The following is an 11,227-nucleotide window of genomic DNA, read 5'->3' as shown; positions in this document are numbered from 1 at the left end:
CACCCTAATACTCCATAGTCACCCCTCCTTCAACCTCAAATCTCCATAAAAATCACTCCTATCTTTTTCCCTCCTCACTTCATTACATCCACTACTCAATTCCTACAATCTCCTTAAATTTTCCCCAATTTCTAGGGTTTGAGTGACTTGAAACTTCTTGATTTCTACTTACTTCCAATCAATTGTGGTATGGTTATTCTAGCTTTTGCAAGCTCATTTCTTCAATTTCTCTTTGTTTTACCATGTTTTACATGTTCAAGTATGATATGTGGTATAATTGATATTGTTAGTCATGGCTTGTTTGATTTAAGTGGTTATTGGGATTTCCTTGTTGTAATTGGTTGGTTGTTGTTAGTAGAACTTGTTTCATGATGAATATGCATGTATGACTTGGGTTTTCATGATTTCAATTTGTTTGCTTGAATGTGTTAATCTTTCACTAGGTTGTTCATGCTACATTTTGATTGAGAAATTCTTGAGTTGGATGGAATTTTGTGACTATTACTCATTGTTCTCGGTTTGATTTCGATGAGTTTTGAGTGGATTTCATGAATTTTAGGGGACGTCATGCCCAATTTCGCCTAGGTTTTCTTAGGATTTGCATTCGATTGCCATAGGATTTTTAGCTCATGCCTTGGTTTATAAGTGTCCATTAATGCCTTGAATTGTATTGTTGCTACCGTCTACATCTATTTCACAACTCATGGCTTTTACTCTCATTGCACACACTTTTAATCTCGACGAGCTTCTTGTGCCCCCTTTTGGCTTGAATCTTCCTAATGTTAATTCTTGGCGATTTTTGTAGATTCACAATGCATCTTTTTGGCAAAAGCAAGTCCAAGAGGAAGAGGACGGGTGAATCTTCATCGTCAAATTTTCCTCCTCCACCCGGCATCTATGATCATGGCATCATCGCTCCAAACAAAAACTTTTGGGATGTCTATAAAACCCTCATAGACCGTCCCATACGATCTACAAGGTTCTTCTGCGGGAACACCTTAAGAAAGCTTGGCATCATGGATGAAGTAGTCCGGCTCGCACAAAACTTTGGTTGGGGCGAGTTCATTGACCTCCACGCTCACACCTATGAGCGCGTCACATTGGAGTTCCTTGCTTCCCTCCGCAAGGAAGTCATTGAAGAAGATGATGAAGGGAATGAATCTCAAATTATTCTTCACTTTCGTATGTTCAACGAAGACCATTCCCTAACCGAGAGTGAGCTCAATGAGATCTTCCATTGGCAAGCAACCGGGATGCATCGACCTTCCGATATGACCTCAATGTGTCGCATTCCCTATAATGAACAAGAATGGTGGCAGAGCATCTCCACCAAGCCCATCTTTCGCACTAACACCGCAAAGGTCAACAACATCATCCATATTGCTTTGAGATACTTTGCCCGGCTCCTTCAGTATGCCGTATTCTTCAAGGCAAACCTCGACTCTATGGTGAAAGATGAGGTAGCTTGCCTTTACTTGGTCGACAATCCTCAGCGTTTAAAGTTCAAATGCTCCGCCACTTTTATCTCGAGATTGTTGGACACTCGAGATGGGCGGCTTGGTGATGAGATACACATGGGGGGCATGATCACCCTCATTGCCCTTTCTTTGAATGGTGGAGCTTACAAGGACCAAATTGATTTGCTCCCCCATGTGCTCCAAAACAAAGAAGAAGAGGCCGTCGGCTACCCTCCTTATGCTCTTTCTATTGTTGCTCTCCGCAACCAACGCTTCATCAACTACTCCACCCAGAATCGCAAATTTATCCTCTTGATAGATAATGGAGAAGAATGGTGTGTCCTCCCGGATCCTCCTCACACTTCGGTAGACCCTTCCAACCCGCTAAGGTGGAAGATTGCGCGAAATTTATCCCCGATGAATTAAGGAAAAAACAAGCCCGCGGTGCAATCTCTCACCCTCAACCGGTCTACCAAGTGGAGCATCCCTTCCCCCCCCCCCCTAGTGGGGGAGGTGAGACATCTTCTTCTTCTTCCTCTTCTCCTTTTGATATGAGTGCCCTGCGTAGTACCCTCGATGGTATTCGTTTTGATAATCAGGCTTCTATTGAACAATGGGGGTACTACGCAAGGATGAACTATGATAGTCTTGTGCAAGCGGGCGTTCAAACGCCCTATGTTAACTATCCCTACCACCCGCCTCAAGAGGGTCCAGTTCCACATTGGGACCCCTATGACCCTAACAACCCCTCCCCCAACACCTATGCTTATTGGGAAGGTCCTATCGACCCATCCCAACGTGTTGGTACCCCACCATACAACCCTTATCGGCCGGGTGGGTGTGACTACGCCTATGATCCGGCAAGTCCATCAACCCCGAATCCTTTTGATGGTGGTTGGGGTACACAAGGGTGGCCCTATGAGCACTTTAACCAACCTTTCCATCCATCCATGGACCGCCCGGGGTTTGATTTCATGAACCCTCCTAAGGAACGGGAGGATAGAAACCCCCAATGAGGGTTCTCTCCCTCCCTTTCCCCCCCCCCCCCGGACTTTCATGCCTATTCCTTTTGCTCGAGACGTGCAAAAGACTAGCGTGGGGGAGGATGTTCCTTTTGGTTGAAGTGTACATAGGAGGGTAGTGTGGTAGGATGGTAGCTTGTGCATATGGAGAACCATCACGGATAATGAATTTATTGTAGTTAGAGATGATTTTTGGTTGGTAATATTCTTATGATGATGATGTTATGAACCATTTTTTTTTTAAAAAAAAAAAAAAAAAAAAATATTTTTGAAGTTGTTTTTCCCTCTTCTCTCTTGATCCCATAATCCAAATCCCAAAATCCAAATCCCATAATCCAAATCCCAAAATCCAAATCTCAAAATCCAAATCCCAAAATCCAAATCCCTTAATCCAAATATTGTAGATGGCTTTTTGTCAATCATTTTCTTTTGTTTATAATTCAAGTCTTTTCCTTTTGTTCACTAACTTTTCTTTGTATAGTTGTAGTGTTTCTTTTCTTTTGGCCCACTTTCCTTGTAGCTTGAAAACGGAAGCACAAAATGATGGGATAAGGAGCAACTCAAGCTCCGGAAACCTTGGTGAGATCGCAATTTTGCCTTGTGTTCTATTTCAAGCAGCATTTGGTGAGATCTTTCCCTACTTTCCTTTATTTTTCTTTGTGTGCATAGTTATTTTAGACTAGAATGGAGTTGATTGTTCGAGGTTGTTTGCATTTGATTCCTCGGAATCTGGTGATCGTTGGTATTGATGCCGAACGATCTTTGTTTGTCGATTGAGAATTATATGTTTACTAGCCTCTTATCTCTCTTGTACTCCTTGCACTAAAAAAAAATAAAAAAAATTCGAAAAATGTGAAAAAAAAAAAATGAAAAAGATTTTCCTTTTTATTCATGGAAAACCACGAAAAGCTTAGTTGTTTCATTTTCATTTCGAGCATAATAATGTTGACTCGTGTGTTTGAATGCTTTGCTTCTTGAGTGTTATAAGTTTGCATGCTTCAGGATTGCCATTGGTTGACTCTGGGACATGTTCATGCTAAGGTAGTTATTATAGAACTCGTTAGGCCCATCGAACCCAAATTCACTTGTTTGTGGTAAGAAGGTGTTGCTCTCATTAGGGGATTTGAAGCCCTAGAGATGGTTTTTGTAACCCGATGTGAGCTTTATTGTTCAAGCCTCCAACATTACTTGTATGAGCGGCGTAGGATCCTCACCAAGGCATGCTTAGATCTAGAACTTGGCGTCTGGCTCCCGAGATCGAGACCGAACTAACCTACGAATGACAAAGGCATTCTTCATTCGGTGACTATTTTTGTTTTCTAGTATTAGTTTTTTTTTTTTTTTTCTTTTGTATTTTTGGGTTGCATTTGCCCTTACCATGTTGAATCTTCCCCTCCTTGATTATAGCACATTGCAAGCCCATGGCTCTTTTGTTTTACTTTCACCCTTAGAATCGTGAAGCTCAAGCCATGAGGGCTTATTGTAGTTTTGATTTGAAATTTGGAAGGGAATGGTTCTACTTGGAAAGTGAAGCAGTGTTTTTGTGAATATATGTTCAAGAAAAGCAAATGTAAATCCTAGAGAATGTGACAAACGAAGAGTTGATGAATGAAGATGTAAGAGGAAAGCGAAAGCTCAAAAGTGTTTGGCATTATAGTTCAAGATTGTGGCAACGTAGTTTGAAAATTGGTTGATGATTGATTTTGAAAAAGAGGCTTGATCACCCTTTGCTTCATGGTTAGGCTAAGCACCAATTTCCAAATTCCTCCACACCCTTACCCCCTAGCCATCGTTATAACCCTTTCAATGCCCTGTTGACCTAGGTTGGTTGAGTCACTAATCGGTGGAGGGAGCTGGAACTCAAGCATATGGAGAAGGCATGACTTGGTGAGATGTCGGGTTCCCCTATTTTGCAGTGTTTTATCTTTGTTCCGGCTCCTTCGAGGAGTCACTTGATGCTATCTCCAAAGGCGGATTTGAATCTAGATGAGGGAACGCGGTAAGATTGTATGGAATGCGGGGGGAGTGGTGCATGTTTGAGTTCTCTATGCTTAGCATAACTTATCCTTCAATAAACTTTCGGCATCCCCTTGCATGCTCACTTCTACTACTCAGAAAGTTTGACACTCATTCATGTTTGTTATCTCCAAAAGCTCGATTTGGCTATGATTTGTGTTGGATTTGTTGTTTCTTTTTCCCTTGTTTTTGGTTTGTCTTGAACGCAATTTTGTAAGAGTTGTGGGGTATGCTCTCTGGAAACCCTAACGAGATCACAACTCGTCCTCATCGGCGACCTTGGGGTTTAAATGGCTTGTTGCTTTTGCTAAAAGCAATTTCGGTTTTTCTTTTGTTCCTTGCATGTTTGAATAACTAATTCTTTCTCCCTTGTTCTTTTTCCTTTGCTTTGCTCGAGGGCGAGCAAAGGCTTAGTGTGGGGGAGTTTGATGAGTGACATTTATGTCACTCTTAGGGGTAGTATTTAGGTCTTTTTCCTCTTATTTTTCTTAGGTTTTTCCACCTCATTATCCTCTTATGGCTTCTTTTTGTGTTGATGAAAAGTAATGCTTATTTTGATAATCTTTATGCATTATTTTATCATCCCCATGCTCTCGTGAACTTTGGTATCTTCTGCAGGTTCCGTGACGGTCCTATGCACGGTGGGAAGCCCCTTGGCCAAGTATGGAAGCCATGGACAAAGGCAAGAGGAGCAAAAGGGAAGGAGAGGAAGCAAGAAAAGGAAGTGCAAGAGGAGGTGTGGCCGAACCTCTGAAAGGTCCGGTCGAACCTTGGTGTGGTCAAACTTTTAAAAAGTTTGACCGAACCTCCAGGGTGCAGTGAAGGCAGTGTCAAACCAGTTTTTCAGCAATTTTGCAGGAGAGGTCGAACCTCAAAAGTTCGACCAAACAAGGATCAGGGAGGTTCGACCGTACCTACACAGGGTTCGACCGAACCTACCCTGAGTCCAACCGAACCTACCCAGAGTTCGGTCGGACCTTTTCCCGATCTCAGCGAATTTTGTACGGACTATTTAAGGTCCTTTTGAGATCGTTTAAAAAAGGAGGAGAAGGAGGACAGTAGCCTAGTTTTCAGAAACCTCTCTTAGTTTGAAACATTCCTTAGGATTAATTTAGCTTAGTTTTCATCAAATCAAATCATTGTATTAGTGAAATTCAAGAATTATTCTCAAAGTTTGGCAATTTGTATTCAACATTTGAAGCTTCAATTAGTAATTTCTCCAACCTTCTTCCTTTTAATTTCAGATTTTATTTGGTATTTGCATGTTATTTAAAATCTTCTTAGTTCTTGGTAATTTGTTATTGGATGATAGTTATTTCAATTGTTAACCACTTTTCCCCAATTATTGAAGTATTTAGAACCCTAATTCTTGATTGCATGTTGATAAACATGAGTTGTGAGTAGTTTTCTTGCTAGGGGTTGGGTGAAGCTCGACCTTTTGGGTTAACTATGCAAATGTGGGAGAAGCATTGATGTTTGTATTGCAATTAAATTGATTATATGAGATTGCTTGTTAGTTCCTCATGATAGGTTTAGCTACCCTTGACTAAGGAGCTTGATAGTATGATATGCCTAATTTGACATGGAAGTGTAAATTGAGTACGTCATTACTTATTGTAATTTGATTATGTATCATCTATTGCTAAACTAATGAGGAATCTAAGTTTAGTAGTGTGAGTTGTTTTCTAATTGCATGAGGTTGATTTTACATATAGTCCTTGTTATATCTTGTCTATTTTACTCCCCGTTTGCCTATTTGCCTTGGTTGAGTGGATCTCATTCCCTAGTATCTTTAATTCATTGATTTAGAACCATAGTTTGTTTGTCTTCTTGACGAACCCCAATTCACCAATTGACTTCGAGTTAGCTTAAGTGTAAAGATCTTTGGCAATCATATCCTGTTCCTTGTGGACCGAACTCTTACTTGTCATTATGCTTGGTTTGTAAGGTGTTTGTTAATAAATGTGTTTGATTGAGTGTGGAATGTACGACCGTTCTAACGCCCATCATAAACCAATTTTGTTTGAGATTCCATGCAACCCTCCAAAATTGCAAATAATAAGACACAAAGGTAGAATTTACTTTTTCTCCCTATGTTTCAAAATAAGTACTCTATTTTACTTTTTGCACTATTTACATAACCCAATTCTGTCGGTGTTAGACATTTATAATTAAGAAAAATATATATATTTATGTGGGTACTTTTTAGAGACATCTAAATGTGTAGTTTTCGAAGAGAATGCTTTTATAATTAAAGTTTATTCATAATGAAATATATTATTGGTCAAAATCTACACTGACAAATATACATGTCTTGTTCAATGAGGCTTTTGTTTTTAAAAATGAAGGATTTATTTTTTATATTTAAATATTTTGCGGGATGATATATTTGTTGGTTGATAATAAAATTAGATTTTTTTTTTTTATTTTTTTTTTTTTTTTTTTTTTGCGTGTTTTTAGAGAGCCACTAGGGCAAGTGATTAGAATTGATCCCAGGATCACCTAAAACTGAGTGGAGAGCTCTTACCACTTAAGTTATCCCTCATTCTCAAATAAAACTGAAATTGGTAGGGGAAGGCAGTGGAATGCAACACAAACTTGTTGGGCCCGTACTCCCAAGAAGTCCAAAAGACATAGGGCATGACCAATAGATCCAAGAAGCGAGTCAAATAAAATGAAATCAAGACAAACGGCTGTAGGGTTTCGTAGAGACCCACTCTACGCAGAAGAAAACCCACCAAGACCCGCCCCGATAACTAAAGCAATTAAAGCATGCAAAACATAATTAATACATAATTAAGAGAAAAGGGAGAAAGAGTTATACCCTAGACGCGTGCTTCGCTCACCACAAGAGCTCTTACTTGAACCCCGCAATCACAAGGTCTCCGACGGCTCGTACCCACGAACCCCGACCCGAGCGATCCAAGTCCCGAAGGTTAGTTGGGACCCGATCAAATAAAAAGAGAGTTTTACGAACTTAAGGCTTTCTCAACTATTGGAGATACCTTTTGAGTTCTACTCAAGTTGTGTGTATTCTCAAAATCTCAACCAAGGGGTATTTATAGAGAATGGGGACTTGAATCCCATTTCATGATCAATGTGGGATCATGTGAAAATGCACTAATTTATTTAATTCTAAAATAAATCATTAAGCAAATGCAATCACATAGCAACAAGTGGTAAGAGGGGAGAATGGGTTAGGTGAGGACCATATCCCATGGGGGGACCATAGCCTTGCTACCTAAAGGAAGCCTTGAGGCCTTGGTCCCCACCTCTCCTAAACCGCCACTCACAAAGGGCAACTGGGCTGGCAACCAGCTAACACGCCAGCACACCCCAGCCAGCTTGCGGTGCCAGCACGCACTTGCCCCACCACGCCCAGCATATGCGTGCTGCTGGGTTGCTGGGCGCTGGACGCTGCTAGCGTAGTGCTGCTGCCTAGCCAACACACACACACACGCACAGCCTTGCTAGTTGGTGCGTAGTGCTGGCCCCGGTCTCTCGCACATGCGCACAGCACATATGCTTGATGGCTGGTGTGTGGCGATAGGCCTAGGCATACACGCACCACACACACGCAAGTGCATAGCACTGCGATGGTGTTGTGCTGTGCGAAGGCACACACACACGCACACACGCCAGTGCCTAGCACTGCGATGGTGCTGTGGTGTGTGAAGGCACACATGCCGGTGCCTAGCACTGCGATGGTGTTGTGGTGTGTGAAGGCACACATGCCGGTGCCTAGCACTGCGATGGTGTTGAGCTGTGCGAAGGCACACACGCACGCACACACGTTAGTGCCTAGCACTGCGATGGTGCTGCTATGTGCGTCTAGCACCCAAGGTGTGCCTAGCCATGCATTGTGCATGCTAGCTCGAGCTAGCCTAGCGTCCACATGGTTAGGCCATAGTGATGCTATGGCTACGCTCGAACTTGTTGCTTGTGATTTTGCGACGCTCGGTTTCGACGCCCTAGGCTCGATATCCGACGTCTGTGTTCGTAAAACTCCGACGACTCATCGAATCCTTCAGATTGATTTGCCGTCTTGGATCGGTTGTTCGATTGGGTTCGACCTGAAGGGTTCAGTTAAGATTAAGCTGTAATATTAGTTGTACCTTAATATTACTTATCGGAAGCGGCCTCCGCCTAGGCATTCCGATCACTTGACCTTACTGAAGAATTAGCTTTGTAATAATTCTGAACCCTCTATCAGAATAATACACTTGTTGGAAGGACATCATTCCTTTCAATCTTCCACTTGTCCTTCCAGACAAGTGTGCATACAGTGTATAGCCCATTTCTTATGTCGCTTAATGTCTCTTCGTGAACTATAAGGTAAGATTCATCGTCATCCTTATTACGTTCAGAAGTGTTTCTCGATCTCCGAGTTCGACTGTCAATAAGCAGATGATTTCTAAAATCCATCTGAGCACGGCCATGCATTTTCACAATCTCGCTCTTCGATCGGCCTTGTAAACAACAAAGACATGTTCCCTATTGTTAATAGGGGGACATTCCCAATCTTGTACTGTAAGTTTCTCTTACTAAGAGGACCTAATCTTTCGAGTGTTCCCGTTATGATCCCCAGTTACGGCAGACGTTAGGCAACATCAAAGAGACTAGTACTCAAACAAGAAAACTTCACAATACTCATGGTTGAGGAAATAGGTTCCGATAGCTATAATGAGAAATGTACTTATGAAAATTTTGAATCTCTTAAAGTACTCTCATAGGTCTATCCAGTGCAGTTCTAAACTATCACTTCTGCAAATGATTTATGACCATTACGTCCTTGCAGCACAAGAAACGGCGATGTAAATCATACTACACACTAATCTCTGGTGGTCATCAATCGTCCATCAGTTAGATGACCTTGATTTGGGATAATTTTCGATTTAAATATTCAATGTTCACTTAACAGGTGTTTCTTTATCCAAGACATGGTCTTGATACCCTGTTTTGAATATTTTCATAAATCGAATGGACTCATTATTTAATTTTAAAGTACAATTAAATAGCAATGGAGTGAATAGAAATTATAAAATTCATTACTCCATAAATGAATGGTTTCAACAAAGTGTCTTACATTAAAACGTCTAGTTTAATTAAAACACATGTATAGGGAATTTCAAAGCCAATCTCCAAAGTACTTGATTCCCATTGCCTCAATGTGCTTGTTGTGCTTCACTTGAGGCAGAGGTTGAGTCAAAGGATCGGCCACATTATCATTCGTTCCGATCTTGCAAATTCTGATTTCACCTTCGGATTTCCATTCCCTTATCATGTGAAATCGCCTCTGGACATGTTTGACCTTCTGGTGCTCTCTTGGCTCTCTAGCCTAAGCGATAGCTCCATTGTTGTCACAGTAGAGATCTATCGGACCCTTGATGGAGGGTACAACACCAAGTTCATTGACGAACTTGCGAATCCAAACAGCCTCCTTAGCGGCTTCTGAAGCTGCCAAGTATTCGGCTTCAGTTGTATAATCTGCAGTGGTGCTTTGCTTGGCACTCTTCTACCTAAACGCTCCTCCATTTAGGCAAAATATGTACCCTGACTGTGACTTGAAGTCGTCTCTATTAGTCTGGAAGCTAGCATAGGTGTAACCTTCAACAACCAAATCTTTGTGGCCACCATAGACCAGGAATTTATCCTTGTTCTTTTTCAGATACTTTAGGATATTCTTGGCCGCAGTCCAATGCGCCTCTCCTGGGTTTGATTGGTATCGGCTCGTAGCGCTTAAAGCATACGATACATCTGGCTTGGTACATATCATGGCATACATGATCGACCCAATTAGCGAAGCATATGGAATCTGATCCATTCTCTCTCGCTCAACAGGTGTCTGTGGACACTGTTTCTTTCTGAGAGTCACGCCATGGGACATGGGTAGGTGCCCTCTTTTGGCATTCTCCATGTTGAATCGTGCCAGTACTTTATCAATGTAAGTACTCTCGCTCAATCCAATCATCCTATTAGATCTATCCCTGTAGATCTTGATGCCTAATATGTACAGTGCCTCACCTAAGTCCTTCGTTGAAAAGCACTTTCCCAACCAGCCCTTTACGGACTCTAGTAATTTTGTGTTGTTTCCAATGAGCAGTACGTCATCGACATATAGGACTAGGAATGTGATGTCACTCCCACTGACCTTCTTGTAGACACAAGACTCATCTGGATTCTTGATAAAACCAAACTTGCTGATGCCTTCATCAAATCTTGGCTGTTGCGACCTACGAAGGGTAATGGGTTGAGCATTTACATTGTCTGTTTGATTCTGATCAATCTTCTCAGCTGCTTCCAAAGCACTTAGATTGTTAGTTTTATCAGGTTGACATTGTTGCTCGTCCTCTCGAACTTCGTCAAGTTCGATTTTCCTCCCACTTGTCATTTTGGAAAGGTGTTCCTTCTCCAAAAAGACACCATCACGAGCAACAAACACTTTGTTCTCGGATTTATTGTATAAGTAATACCCTTTGGTTTCTTTTGGGTATCTCACAAAGAAACACTTGTCTGATTTGGGGTGAAGTTTGTCCGAAATTAACCGTTTGACATATGCTTCGCATCCCAAAATCTTGAGAAAAGACAACCTAGGAGGTTTCTTAGTCCATAATTCATATAGAGTCTATTTAACAGCTTTTGACGGAGCTCGGTTCAGTGTTAGTGTCGTGGTTTGTAGCGCATGTCCCCAGAAAGAGATAGGAAGTTCACTAAGACCCATTATTGATCGAA

Source organism: Chenopodium quinoa, unplaced genomic scaffold, assembly GCF_001683475.1.
Source record: "Chenopodium quinoa cultivar QQ74 unplaced genomic scaffold, ASM168347v1, whole genome shotgun sequence".
Classification (NCBI taxonomy): domain Eukaryota; kingdom Viridiplantae; phylum Streptophyta; class Magnoliopsida; order Caryophyllales; family Amaranthaceae; genus Chenopodium; species Chenopodium quinoa.
Note: the sequence above shows the minus strand (reverse complement) of the source record.